Here is a 13,001-nt window from a genome sequence, read left to right as displayed (position 1 = left end):
CCGTGAAATACGAAAAAAAATAAAAAAAAACGTCACTTCCTGCCCATGAAAACGCTGTTTTTTTTTATTTAGATAATAACGTTATATTGTGCATTGGAAATACAAACATACTTAAAAACGAGTAAATATTATTCATTTTTTAAACATGTTTATATTATTTATAGGGCTAATAAAACAAGAAAAACAAAAAAAGTTTTTTTTTTTTCTTATTCTTCTCATTTAACAGGTGGGGTCGGCGCCCATAGCGCCACCAGTGGCGAGCCGCTACTGCTGCCAGCCGGCTAGCTACTGATATCTCCAGCAAGTCTAGTAGTGCAATGATAGCTCGCGTTAGCTTACTGTTCAAAACGAAACGTCCCATTAAACTAAATAGTTCAGATAGCTCCTGATATCAATGTCTTATAACACTGAGTCGATGCGTATTCGAGCTGAGCAAGTGAGCACTCAGGTTATGATCAGCGGGGGAAAATCAACTGAGCACTCACTCTTGATAGACTGGCTGACTGTCTGATTTACCTATGAAGTAAAGTTAGTAGTAGGGATGGGAATCGATGGTTCCCTAACTGGGTTTTGGTCATATGCTCCCGAAATTCTCCCACTGTTTGGCTGCTTCTATGTGCAGTGAAAACTACTTGAAATGCTTTAGAACCTAGTCATTGATTTAGTTCAGGGTTAGCCGCGGAGCTAACGTGAGCTAATCAAGCTCACAGAGAGATAAACAGCTGACAGCAGGTAGTACAGGTACAAATACAATAAAACAAGGGGTGGGGGGCTGTTGTGTAAAACCTTGTACTCTTTAGTTCATATATAATAAGAGACGGAGGGTTGACTGTTTACTAGTAGGGAGTCCTAGTTATGAGTCGATGCGTATTCGAGCTGAGGGCACGCTGAATTATAGTCAATAGGGACCAGCTGCAGCGCCGGAGAATCCTGGCCGTAGCTGGAGGCTACAGTATAGGGTCCAGCTGCAGCTCCGGAGAATCCTGGCCGTAGCTGGAGGCTACTCGAGTACACAGTGGAGCTGGTTGCATATAGCGAGCATTTTGACTTGTTGCGTGGTGGCGATGTCTCGCAGATAATACAACTACAAGTATGATTATATTATATATATATTTTATTAAAAAAAATTATATAAAATAAATTTTTTTCTTTTTTTTAAAATAAAAAACAATAGATATAAATAATGGTAAAATTGTTATTTAATATAAATATAATATATATAAATATAAAAATATTTTTTGCCCTAAATTTCTCATTTAGGGGCAAGTGTGCCCCTAGTGAAAAAGCTTAGCGTACAGCTCCTGATACATGTAGGTATGCACTTGTCCTAATATACTACCTACACTGTAGCACTCAACACTTTGATGAACATTCTTACTCAGCTGATAGAGTTGTGCCCTTCCTCAATAAAGAGAGAGAGAGAGAGAGAGAGAGAGAGAGAGAGAGGAGAGAGAGAGAGAGAGAGAGAGAGAGAGAGAGGAGAGAGAGAGAGGAGAGAGAGAGAGAGAGAGAGAGAGAGAGAGAGAGAGAGAGAGAGAGAGAGAGAGAGAGAGAGAGAGAGAGAGAGAGAGAGAGAGAGAGAGAGAGAGAGAGAGAGAGAGAGAGAGAGAGAGAGAGAGAGAGAGAGAGAGAATTATTATTATTATTAAATAGAATAATTTTCTATAGGCTTGCCGTGGTAGTCAGTGATACTGGTGCCATTCTGTGTTCAGGCATCCATACTTATTGAAAAAATGCTCATATCCAAAAGTAGTAGATATATATAGGTCATACATGTAGGTATGCACTTGTCCTAATATACTAACCTACACTGTAGCACTCATGAACATTGTTACTCAGCTGATAGAGTTGTGCCCTTCCTCAATAAAGCCAGAGAGAGAGAGAGAGAGAGAAAGAGAGAGAGAGAGAACAGGTCTTCACCTCTCTACTTTCTACTCTACTCAGATGGTATTTACAGTACTGTACCATATCACATTACCATGTACTGTATTGCAGGGTGCTAATGCCCCTTTTGCAGCATACCATGATTACTTATATTGAGATGTTTCAGTACAGTGGATGGTACAGTATATACAGTAAAGTACAGTATATATAGTACTGTAAGAAAAAGAAGCAAACCAATAACAATTTGTGGTTGTATTTCTCTAGAATGACTAGAAGACCTTCTCGGGTGGACGCCAAGCCTGTTCACACAACAGCAGGAACTTGCTGCACGGCCGCATGTGTGTGTGTGTGTGTGTGTGTGTGTGTGTGTGTGTGTGTGTGTGTGTGTGTGTGTGTGCTCTACTGAGCGCACCTTTCTACTCTAGAGAGAGAGAGAGCTGTCATCACGTAGCGCGCTTGAATGAACTGTGAGATAACTCAGACTTCAGTTTGAACAGGCGGTCATAGTCTGCTGTCCCCTTCTTTCTGTCATTCACAACATCCTCGTCCGGATCACTCATGTGGACGTTCCAAGATATCGTTCGAGAGAGAGATTAAGTATACACCAGCTGTCAGCCCTTATAAGGGCATATATCCACGCCCCGTTTAGTTTGATTGATTGTAGCCACGCCCTTTTTTGGAGCGTTCTGATTGGCCGAGAGGTTTAAGGGGGCGGGACTTAGGGTAGGTTATTTTGAGATGATTTATGACCCCCTAGGGCTTCTCTGATTGGTCTAGGATGTAAGGAGGCGGGACATCCGGTTTTGAGGGAGGGACATCCGGTTTTCAAAATAAAAGTTTTTTATTTATTTTTTCCAAAAAAAAAAAAAAACAAAAAAAAAAATCCTTCAAAATAAAAGATTCACATTTTTTTTAGATTCTTCAGAAAGTGCATTTATTTCAAATGTGTGTGTTTTCTTAATGCCAAAAGCCAAATGTAAAATACAATGTGTGTTTTCTTCAGAAAGTGCATTTATTTCAAATGTGTGTGTGTTTTCTTAATGCCAAAAGCCAAATGTAAAATACATTTAGTGTGTTTGTGAGTAGAAAGTGCATTTATTTCAAATGGTAAGTGTATCTTAAGAAAGTGCATTTTCTTCCAAGTGTTGTTTGTATCTTAAGAAATACCCTCTCTCTGTCTGTTTGCTGTTGGTGTGTGTCTCCACTCTGTAGGCTGTGTGTTCTCTCAAATGTCTCTCAGTAGACTGAATATTTCTCCCTCTGTCTAACTGCAGCTTCTCTGAAAATTCTGATAGTGACAAACCCCGTAGATGTCATACGAGGCTGGTGAAAGACTAGGACCAATGAGATGACTCAAAACCATCTGCCAAAAGCAGATTTACGACTCTGCGACTTCCCGTTTCTGTAGAAAAACGGCCCCCAAGGTGTCTGTGTGTGTTTTCTTAATGCCAGATGCCAAATGTCACAATCTTTAGATAAGTGTATTCCAAATTACAAATGTAATGTGTCTAATGTGTTTAAGCAAAAGTCTAAATAAATGTAAAATACATTTTTTGTATTCCAAATTACAAATGTATGTATGTATATTAGTTTCATGGATAAAGACATAATCTTTATACACTTGTGTTTAAGCAAAAAGAAAATTACAAATGTAATTTGTAAAATTAAAAGTGCACCATTTCATTAGCATGCAAGGGTCTAGGGTTTGAATTCTTTGAATTCTAGATTATTTAAAAAGGTTGCATTACAGTGTTTTATATTATGCACTTTAATTATAAATGTTAAAGACATGATAGCTTAAAGAGTTGGGCTGAAAATATAAAGTACAGAAAATATCTGGGTCTGTGGGTGTGTGTCTCTGATCGGGGGTGTGAACAGGGCCCTCTATTAGGTGCTAAAACACAGCCTGGGAGGCGTGAAGATTAGGGAACATGCATACTTAGAGTAAAAAATGTAAACTCAACACACATTTACAGTCATCATACAAATGGTTTATATCTTTGTAACATGTACAAGTAATGTATACTCATAGCATATTTTTAGTTCACACAATGTTCACATGTTTTCACACATATTTTAAAAGATTTCCCCATAAACATGCTATTGTCCTAATAAACTAACCTACACTTTGATGAATATTGTTACACCGCTGACAGAGATGTATTATAATTATAATTTGGATAAAAACGTCAACTAATTGACTAAATGTAAAAGTAATACCAACTATTTGACAGTTTGGGTGGTGATTCTTATTTTCTTATTTCGTAAGACTAAAACTAAAATTAAAAGGCTACAGATCATAGAAAGACTTATGTCTTGTTTACATCAGAGTCCCCCTTTTTTCAATACATCCAGACATTTAGGACATAGCAGATTTACAAATACAACACTGTTTGTGAAAACAGTCCAGAAAATATCTGTCCAAGCTGTTTTAACTGTTTCAACCATCTTTAATTAAGACTTATTTTGGATATAGATCACTTCAAAGCCTGAATGTCCATACACTGTAGCAATGCTAAGCCTGCATTTTAGGTCAACTTCCCTTACCAACATGCACATCTAACCCCTCTTTTAATGTCACAGTAACCTGAAATAGCACAGAATGTGGGGAAAAGGCCTTATTCAAAATAAAAAACTTTGAAACTGTACCCATTCTGCAATCTGTTAATAAACTTTTCAATCAATCAATCAATATATGATTAGGTATAAAAGTTAAAGACATGATAGCTTAGAGTTGGGGAGAAAATATAAAGTGCTGTAAATATCTGTCTTTTTGAGGATCTGGGTGTGAACAGGGGGCCCTGTTATAGGTGTCAAAATGCTGCAAGGGGGTGTGAAAGTTTAGGGACCAAACAACCTCTGTATATTTGCTTGTAATACTCTGCATTTACTCTAAACAAAACTAATAAAGTCTGTATTACAGCTAACTCTTTAAGTTTCAATAGTTTGGATTTAATACATAATTCATTGGTATGTTCTCTTGAATCTACATTGTGAACTATTCTTACTGCTCTCTTCTGTAATATCAATAAGGGCTTTATGTTGCTTTCATACGTGTTACCCCACACTTCCACACAGTAACTCAAATATGGTAGGATGAGTGAACAATATAATATTCGCATAGATTTATAATCAAGCACATTCTTTGCCTTGTTCAAAACAAAACACTCTTGGCTACCTTATTTTTTATGTACATTATATGTGGCTTTCATGTCATTTTCTCATCCAACATAATCCTTGGATTCCTTTGTCAATACATAATGCCACATAGTCCTTCTCTCGATTAGTAAATATCATACATTTCGTTTTTCCAAATTTAGGGATAGCTTATTGTTATTAAACCATATCTTAAGTTTACACATTTCATTTGTAATTTGGAATACAGAAATTTGTATCGACAGCAAATAAAACAAATTGCAATATGTTTGACACTTCACATATATCATTAATATATAAAATAAAAAGTATGGGCCCCAGGACCGAACCTTGAGGGACAACACATTCAATATTCATACATTCAGATGTGTAACCAGAGAGTTGTACATATTGTTGTCTATTTTCAAGATAGCCACTTAACCAGTTAATCGCCACCCCCGCTCACACCGCATGTTTGTAATTTAGAAATTAAAATGTGATGATCAATCGTATCAAATGTTTTTTTTTTAAGTCAATAAACACCCCTATTGTGTTATCCGCCTCACATATTGTGTAATTACTTTCATCTAAGGTTGTGGTTATTTCTTCATATATATTCATTAAGGCTAATGCTGTTGATCGATTTGCCCTGAATCCATACCGACTCTCACTCAGAATCTAAGAATCATGAATCAAGAATCTTGGAAAATTGTGAAAGCAAAGACACTGGTCTGTAGTTGGTAAAACTGTGTTTGTCCCCAGATTTAAAATAGAGGAATAATAATTATTTGAAAAAATTTATAGAAATTTCCCACAGGGATAAGGTTTATCTTATCTAAGTGTGCTAGTGTTTAATAGTGTATAGGGACATAGTGTGTAATAGTGTAATATTGTCATAGGGTAGTCATATACTAGTATGTAATAGTGTTGTAAATTCCCCATGATTTGTTATGCTGTGTATTGTCATTTCCAGTCAGGCACTTCTTTGATGGCCCAGGGGTCCTATTATTTATAGTCTGGCATCTCTCTGGACAGCCCAGGGGTCCTAATGGGTTTAAATACAGCGGCCATCTTGCCCCCATGTGTTCCATTGCTGTCTGCTTTCCCAGTAAGAGTGCGTTCATGAACTAAGTAAGTCACCAATAGCCTACAAATATAGTGCCTATGGTAATGATAGATACATGTCATATGTAGCCTGCCTTATGTGTTGAGATGCTGTGACATGCATGTGTGACTATGATTTGGTTTGCTACGTTGTGTTAATTCATGCTGCTAATTGAGCTATGCTAATGCCAATAATGCTATAGCATCTCTTCAGTTGTGTGTTCTGGATGCCATTGCATTCTGCCATTTACTTGTTATGTTGGTCCATGCGGCCGATGCTAATATGCTAGATAGCATCTTTTCAGTTGTGTGCATTATGTTTGGTCCATGCGGCCAATGCTAATATGCTAGATAGCATCTTTTTCAGTTGTGTGCATTATGTTTGGTCCATGCAGCCAATGCTAATATGCTAGATAGCATCCTTTCAGTTGTGTGCATTATGTTTGGTCCATGCGGCCGATGCTAACATGCTAGATAGCATCCTTTCAGTTGTGCGCATTATGTTTGGTCCATGCAGCCAATGCTAATATGCTAGATAGCATATTTTGCTGTGTGTTCAGGTTATGATTAATAAGCATGTACCTCTGTTAATTATTGTGTGTTCTGCTTATCTGTTGCAGAACACCACTCACTCAATCTTTGATCGCTCCATCCAGCCCTACGACCTGGATGGAAGCATATCGCTCAACAACAGAATCCTTAATAAATACGAAAGGACTGTTCTCTGTGATTGCGTCCGCTCTCTGACCGGGGTGTGCCCTTCTGGATGAAGTAGCTCCAGCAAACTTTGCAAACAAGCATTATATCTTCAATATTGGTCCTTCGAGCCGGAGAACTTCACCCACGACGGCGCCATGGACACACAGAGAACAGCAGCAGACGAAAATGGAAGACGAGGAGGAAGGCTGCGACAGCTTCCAGCACACCTGCAAGGCTATCTGGTTAGTTTACCACAGTCCCTCATGCCTAATACTGCACCGTCTCTACCAGATGACAGCGAAGGTGCCACCGCACAGCAGCTGCGGTCACTCAGCCTGCAGACCGAGTTTGCAGCTACAGGTGACCAGCTCCACACTGCGCTCGGGCCCCCTCCCTGCCTCTCATTGCCGGGAGCAGTCGATCAGACGCGACACTGGGACCTATCACCGTATGCTAACACCCGGCCTGACCAGCGGGAAGTGTGTGTGGGGCTCACATCGCCATCCCCATCAGAGCAGAGCCACCACAGTCGGAGCCTAACAGGTGGCACCTCTGACGCAAGAGGACCTTGCTCTACCGTGCCCCTACGCCTTCCACCACCATTGTCACATCATAGTCTGAGCGTCCCACCCAACCGCTCACCATGGTCGAGCTCGCTGCCACTAATACCGCTGCTGTGCCCAACAACTGCAACGTTACAGTCTCAAGCCACAACCTGTACACCGGGCCAAAGGCAGCAAGCCTACATGTCGACTCAGTCTCTACCGCCGACAGTAACCTCCGCACCGCTGTTCGGGGCTGCTCCGAGGCCCCCAGCCCCCACCGCGATGAGTCTGGTCATGCCACAGTCTGACTTCCAGGTGATGCAAGCAGTGGGTCACGTGGGCCAGCAAATGCCAACGGTACCAAGTTACCAGCCTACCTACCGGTCAAACCAGCCTGTGTCATCAATGGTGAGGAGCAGGCATGGCAGCACACCAGCGGCCGCACAGACCCGGTATGAGCTTACGCCAATGAGATCTGCATATCAAGTGCATCAATATACTACAGCTACGCCTGCACAGCCTAATTATCAACCTCAGACTGCAACAGCACTCTACCCTGCACGATGGTTACCCACTGCAGCTGCTCTCCAGCCAGTGGGCCAACATACAGCAGGTGCACCTCAGCAGTCTACCTATCAACTACCCTCCTGGACAGCGCCGCCTTCACCATTCACAACCGCTGTCGCAGCAGCGAGGGCATATCAGCCTCCACCAGTATTCCCTGCTCAGCAAGCGTATCAAGCGCTGCCGCACCAGCTGAGCCACCATCAACGATCATCATATCTGCCTCCACCAATCAACACTGCTCAGCAATTGCATCAAGCACTGCCATACCAGCAGAGCCATCAACAACCAGCATGTCAGCCTCCACAAGCCATCCCTGCTCAGCATATGTATCAACCATTGCTGCACCAACTGAGCCACCATCCACAACCAGTGTATCAGCCTCAGCCTGCTGCATCGACTCAGCCAGCCTATCAGCTTGTGCATCCAACACCCGGTCCAGCACCCTATTATCATGTAGCAGTTCCACCGGTCCAGTATGTCCGTCAGGCCCAGTACACAGCACTACAGGATCCATACGCTCTCCAGCCTCCCAGGCAGCCAGTCCCTGTACCTAAACTGCCTAACCTGGTCCATGACAGCGAGAGAGAGTTCACGGACCTTAAGATGGCGCTGGACCACCTACTCGATGCCCACACTGAACTTTCTGAGCACTACAAGTACCGTGTACTTATGGAGCAGCTGGTTCTAGATGAGGCTAAGCTGATAGCCCAGTCCTGCAGGCATTATGCGCAACCCTACACCGCCGCCATGCAGGCCTTGCAGCGGCAATACGGACAGCCATATCAGCTTGCACAAAGCGAGATTGCCGCACTACTGAACGCTCCTGATCTCAAAGCAGGAGATACCAAAGCCTTCCAGAGCTTCGCCCTTAGCGTCGACTTGCTAGTGGGAATGCTCACATCACTGGAAGGACCTAACGGGATGGAAGTCAGGTCGACCGTCCATGTGGACCGGCTCCTGTGTAAACTCCCTACGCAAGTGAGAGATGGCTTTGTGGAGCACCTACAGGCTCGAGGTCGCCTCGACACGACCAGCCTAAACCCGTACGACCTTCGAGACCTCGCCGACTGGCTCAGGGTAAAGGCTGAAGCTCAAAGACTGTCAGAGAGAATGGCACAGCGCCATCGGATGGAAGGGACACAGTTCTCTAACAGAGACAAGCAAGTTCCCCCACCCAGACCTTGCAACCAGCCTTTCTCTGTTTATTATGGCTCCGCCAAGCCTAAACAAGACAGCCACCAGCCTGCTGAGACATCTCAATCAGAAGCCAAGAAGCAGAAGTTCAAGAGGATGTGTCTCTTCTGTAGGAGTGCCGAGCACTACCTATCGCAGTGTCCAGACATTGTCCAATGCTCGCCGGGAAAGGTTGAGAAGTGGATAGCAAATGGCAAACGTTGTCGTAATTGCGGTCGTACCAGCCATGAGCAAGATGCCTGCACCTTGAGGAAACCATGCAGTGAGTGCCAGGAGGTCCACCTCAGAGTTCTCCACGCCATCGCCAAGCCGGGTCCCCGTGCCTACCTCATCACACCAAAGGATGGTGCCTCGCTCTCCAACTCCAAACAAGGAGGGAAGGTGTACCTTAAGGTGGTACCAATCGTCATTACTAACGGGAGCAAGTCACTGCACACTTATGCGATCCTAGACGATGGAGCTGAACGCACGATAATACTGCCTGCTGCAGCTCGACACCTGGACCTTAAAGGCGAAGTGGAGTCCCTCGCACTGCGGACGATTCGCCAGGACGTGGCTCGCCTCACTGGCAAGTCTGTAGATTTCCATGTGGCCTCCCTGACTCATCCTTCTGAACAGCACCTGGTGAAGGGCGCCTTCACAGCAGGTCGATTAGCCCTGTCCGAGCAGTCTTACCCTGTGACTGCGCTTCAGGAACGCTATCGCCACCTGAGGGGGCTCCCATTGCAGGACTTCAGTCAAGTGCATCCACTACTGCTAATTGGTGCAGACTGCACCCATCTGATCACATCCCAAGAACCCATCAGATTCGGCCCCAAAGGTGGACCCGCAGCAGTCCACACAGCGCTCGGCTGGGCACTCCAAGGCCCAGATGGTCTTGCGTCACAGGCTACTTCATGCTACTTTACCTCTCTCAAGTCTGCACCGGACGACCTCTATCAACACGTTGAACGTCTCTGGCAGCTTGATGTGCTTCCATTTAGAAGTGGAAAGCTAGCAGTAAGGGCCCGTCTGGACCACGAGACTGTGGGCATCCTGGAAGCACGCACTGAGAGGGTGAAGGTTGGTGACACACTCCGATACGCCACGCCTCTGCTCCGCGCAAAGGACGCGCCACCACTGAAAGCCACTGCCAAAGCAGTCATGCCAATGCCCCGTAACACAGAGCAAAGACTGGTAGGAGATTCAGCTAAGGCTCAAATCACTGGAGCAGAGATCAAAAAGCTCGATGGAGGATGTGTTGCCAAGCTGGGTGAAGAAGCGGTAAATGAGTCTGACGAGTCATGGTTCACCCATCACGGGGCGGCGGCCGACTCCTCCTTACCTCAACCTAACCTGCATGACACCGAAGTCTTCCTGCTGAAGACCAGCCAGGCGGACTGCTTCCCAGAGGGATTTAAGTGTCTCAGAGCTGGAAACCCAGTACTGCCCAGTAGTAAGCTCAGTACGCTCTCACCAGAGATGGATCATACAATGGGTCTTCTCCAAATTGGTGGACGCTCTTGTCACCTGGACACCTCCTGTTCTACTGACATCCACCCCATAGTTCTCGATCCTGGCCATGCAGTGAAGAAACTCATCAAGGATGTAGATGCCCGCCTACTCCACCCAGGGCCCGATAGGGTCTTCGCAGAGATCAGGCACCAGTACTGGGTCCTCTACCAGATGACAGCGAAGGTGCCACCGCACAGCAGCTGCGGTCACTCAGCCTGCAGACCGAGTTTGCAGCTACAGGTGACCAGCTCCACACTGCGCTCGGGCCCCCTCCCTGCCTCTCATTGCCGGGAGCAGTCGATCAGACGCGACACTGGGACCTATCACCGTATGCTAACACCCGGCCTGACCAGCGGGAAGTGTGTGTGGGGCTCACATCGCCATCCCCATCAGAGCAGAGCCACCACAGTCGGAGCCTAACAGGTGGCACCTCTGACGCAAGAGGACCTTGCTCTACCGTGCCCCTACGCCTTCCACCACCATTGTCACATCATAGTCTGAGCGTCCCACCCAACCGCTCACCATGGTCGAGCTCGCTGCCACTAATACCGCTGCTGTGCCCAACAACTGCAACGTTACAGTCTCAAGCCACAACCTGTACACCGGGCCAAAGGCAGCAAGCCTACATGTCGACTCAGTCTCTACCGCCGACAGTAACCTCCGCACCGCTGTTCGGGGCTGCTCCGAGGCCCCCAGCCCCCACCGCGATGAGTCTGGTCATGCCACAGTCTGACTTCCAGGTGATGCAAGCAGTGGGTCACGTGGGCCAGCAAATGCCAACGGTACCAAGTTACCAGCCTACCTACCGGTCAAACCAGCCTGTGTCATCAATGGTGAGGAGCAGGCATGGCAGCACACCAGCGGCCGCACAGACCCGGTATGAGCTTACGCCAATGAGATCTGCATATCAAGTGCATCAATATACTACAGCTACGCCTGCACAGCCTAATTATCAACCTCAGACTGCAACAGCACTCTACCCTGCACGATGGTTACCCACTGCAGCTGCTCTCCAGCCAGTGGGCCAACATACAGCAGGTGCACCTCAGCAGTCTACCTATCAACTACCCTCCTGGACAGCGCCGCCTTCACCATTCACAACCGCTGTCGCAGCAGCGAGGGCATATCAGCCTCCACCAGTATTCCCTGCTCAGCAAGCGTATCAAGCGCTGCCGCACCAGCTGAGCCACCATCAACGATCATCATATCTGCCTCCACCAATCAACACTGCTCAGCAATTGCATCAAGCACTGCCATACCAGCAGAGCCATCAACAACCAGCATGTCAGCCTCCACAAGCCATCCCTGCTCAGCATATGTATCAACCATTGCTGCACCAACTGAGCCACCATCCACAACCAGTGTATCAGCCTCAGCCTGCTGCATCGACTCAGCCAGCCTATCAGCTTGTGCATCCAACACCCGGTCCAGCACCCTATTATCATGTAGCAGTTCCACCGGTCCAGTATGTCCGTCAGGCCCAGTACACAGCACTACAGGATCCATACGCTCTCCAGCCTCCCAGGCAGCCAGTCCCTGTACCTAAACTGCCTAACCTGGTCCATGACAGCGAGAGAGAGTTCACGGACCTTAAGATGGCGCTGGACCACCTACTCGATGCCCACACTGAACTTTCTGAGCACTACAAGTACCGTGTACTTATGGAGCAGCTGGTTCTAGATGAGGCTAAGCTGATAGCCCAGTCCTGCAGGCATTATGCGCAACCCTACACCGCCGCCATGCAGGCCTTGCAGCGGCAATACGGACAGCCATATCAGCTTGCACAAAGCGAGATTGCCGCACTACTGAACGCTCCTGATCTCAAAGCAGGAGATACCAAAGCCTTCCAGAGCTTCGCCCTTAGCGTCGACTTGCTAGTGGGAATGCTCACATCACTGGAAGGACCTAACGGGATGGAAGTCAGGTCGACCGTCCATGTGGACCGGCTCCTGTGTAAACTCCCTACGCAAGTGAGAGATGGCTTTGTGGAGCACCTACAGGCTCGAGGTCGCCTCGACACGACCAGCCTAAACCCGTACGACCTTCGAGACCTCGCCGACTGGCTCAGGGTAAAGGCTGAAGCTCAAAGACTGTCAGAGAGAATGGCACAGCGCCATCGGATGGAAGGGACACAGTTCTCTAACAGAGACAAGCAAGTTCCCCCACCCAGACCTTGCAACCAGCCTTTCTCTGTTTATTATGGCTCCGCCAAGCCTAAACAAGACAGCCACCAGCCTGCTGAGACATCTCAATCAGAAGCCAAGAAGCAGAAGTTCAAGAGGATGTGTCTCTTCTGTAGGAGTGCCGAGCACTACCTATCGCAGTGTCCAGACATTGTCCAATGCTCGCCGGGAAAGGTTGAGAAGTGGATAGCAAATG

The sequence above is a fragment of the Notolepis coatsorum genome (assembly GCF_963971535.1).
Source record: "Notolepis coatsorum genome assembly, chromosome: 11".
NCBI classification, from domain to species: domain Eukaryota; kingdom Metazoa; phylum Chordata; class Actinopteri; order Aulopiformes; family Paralepididae; genus Notolepis; species Notolepis coatsorum.
Note: the sequence above shows the minus strand (reverse complement) of the source record.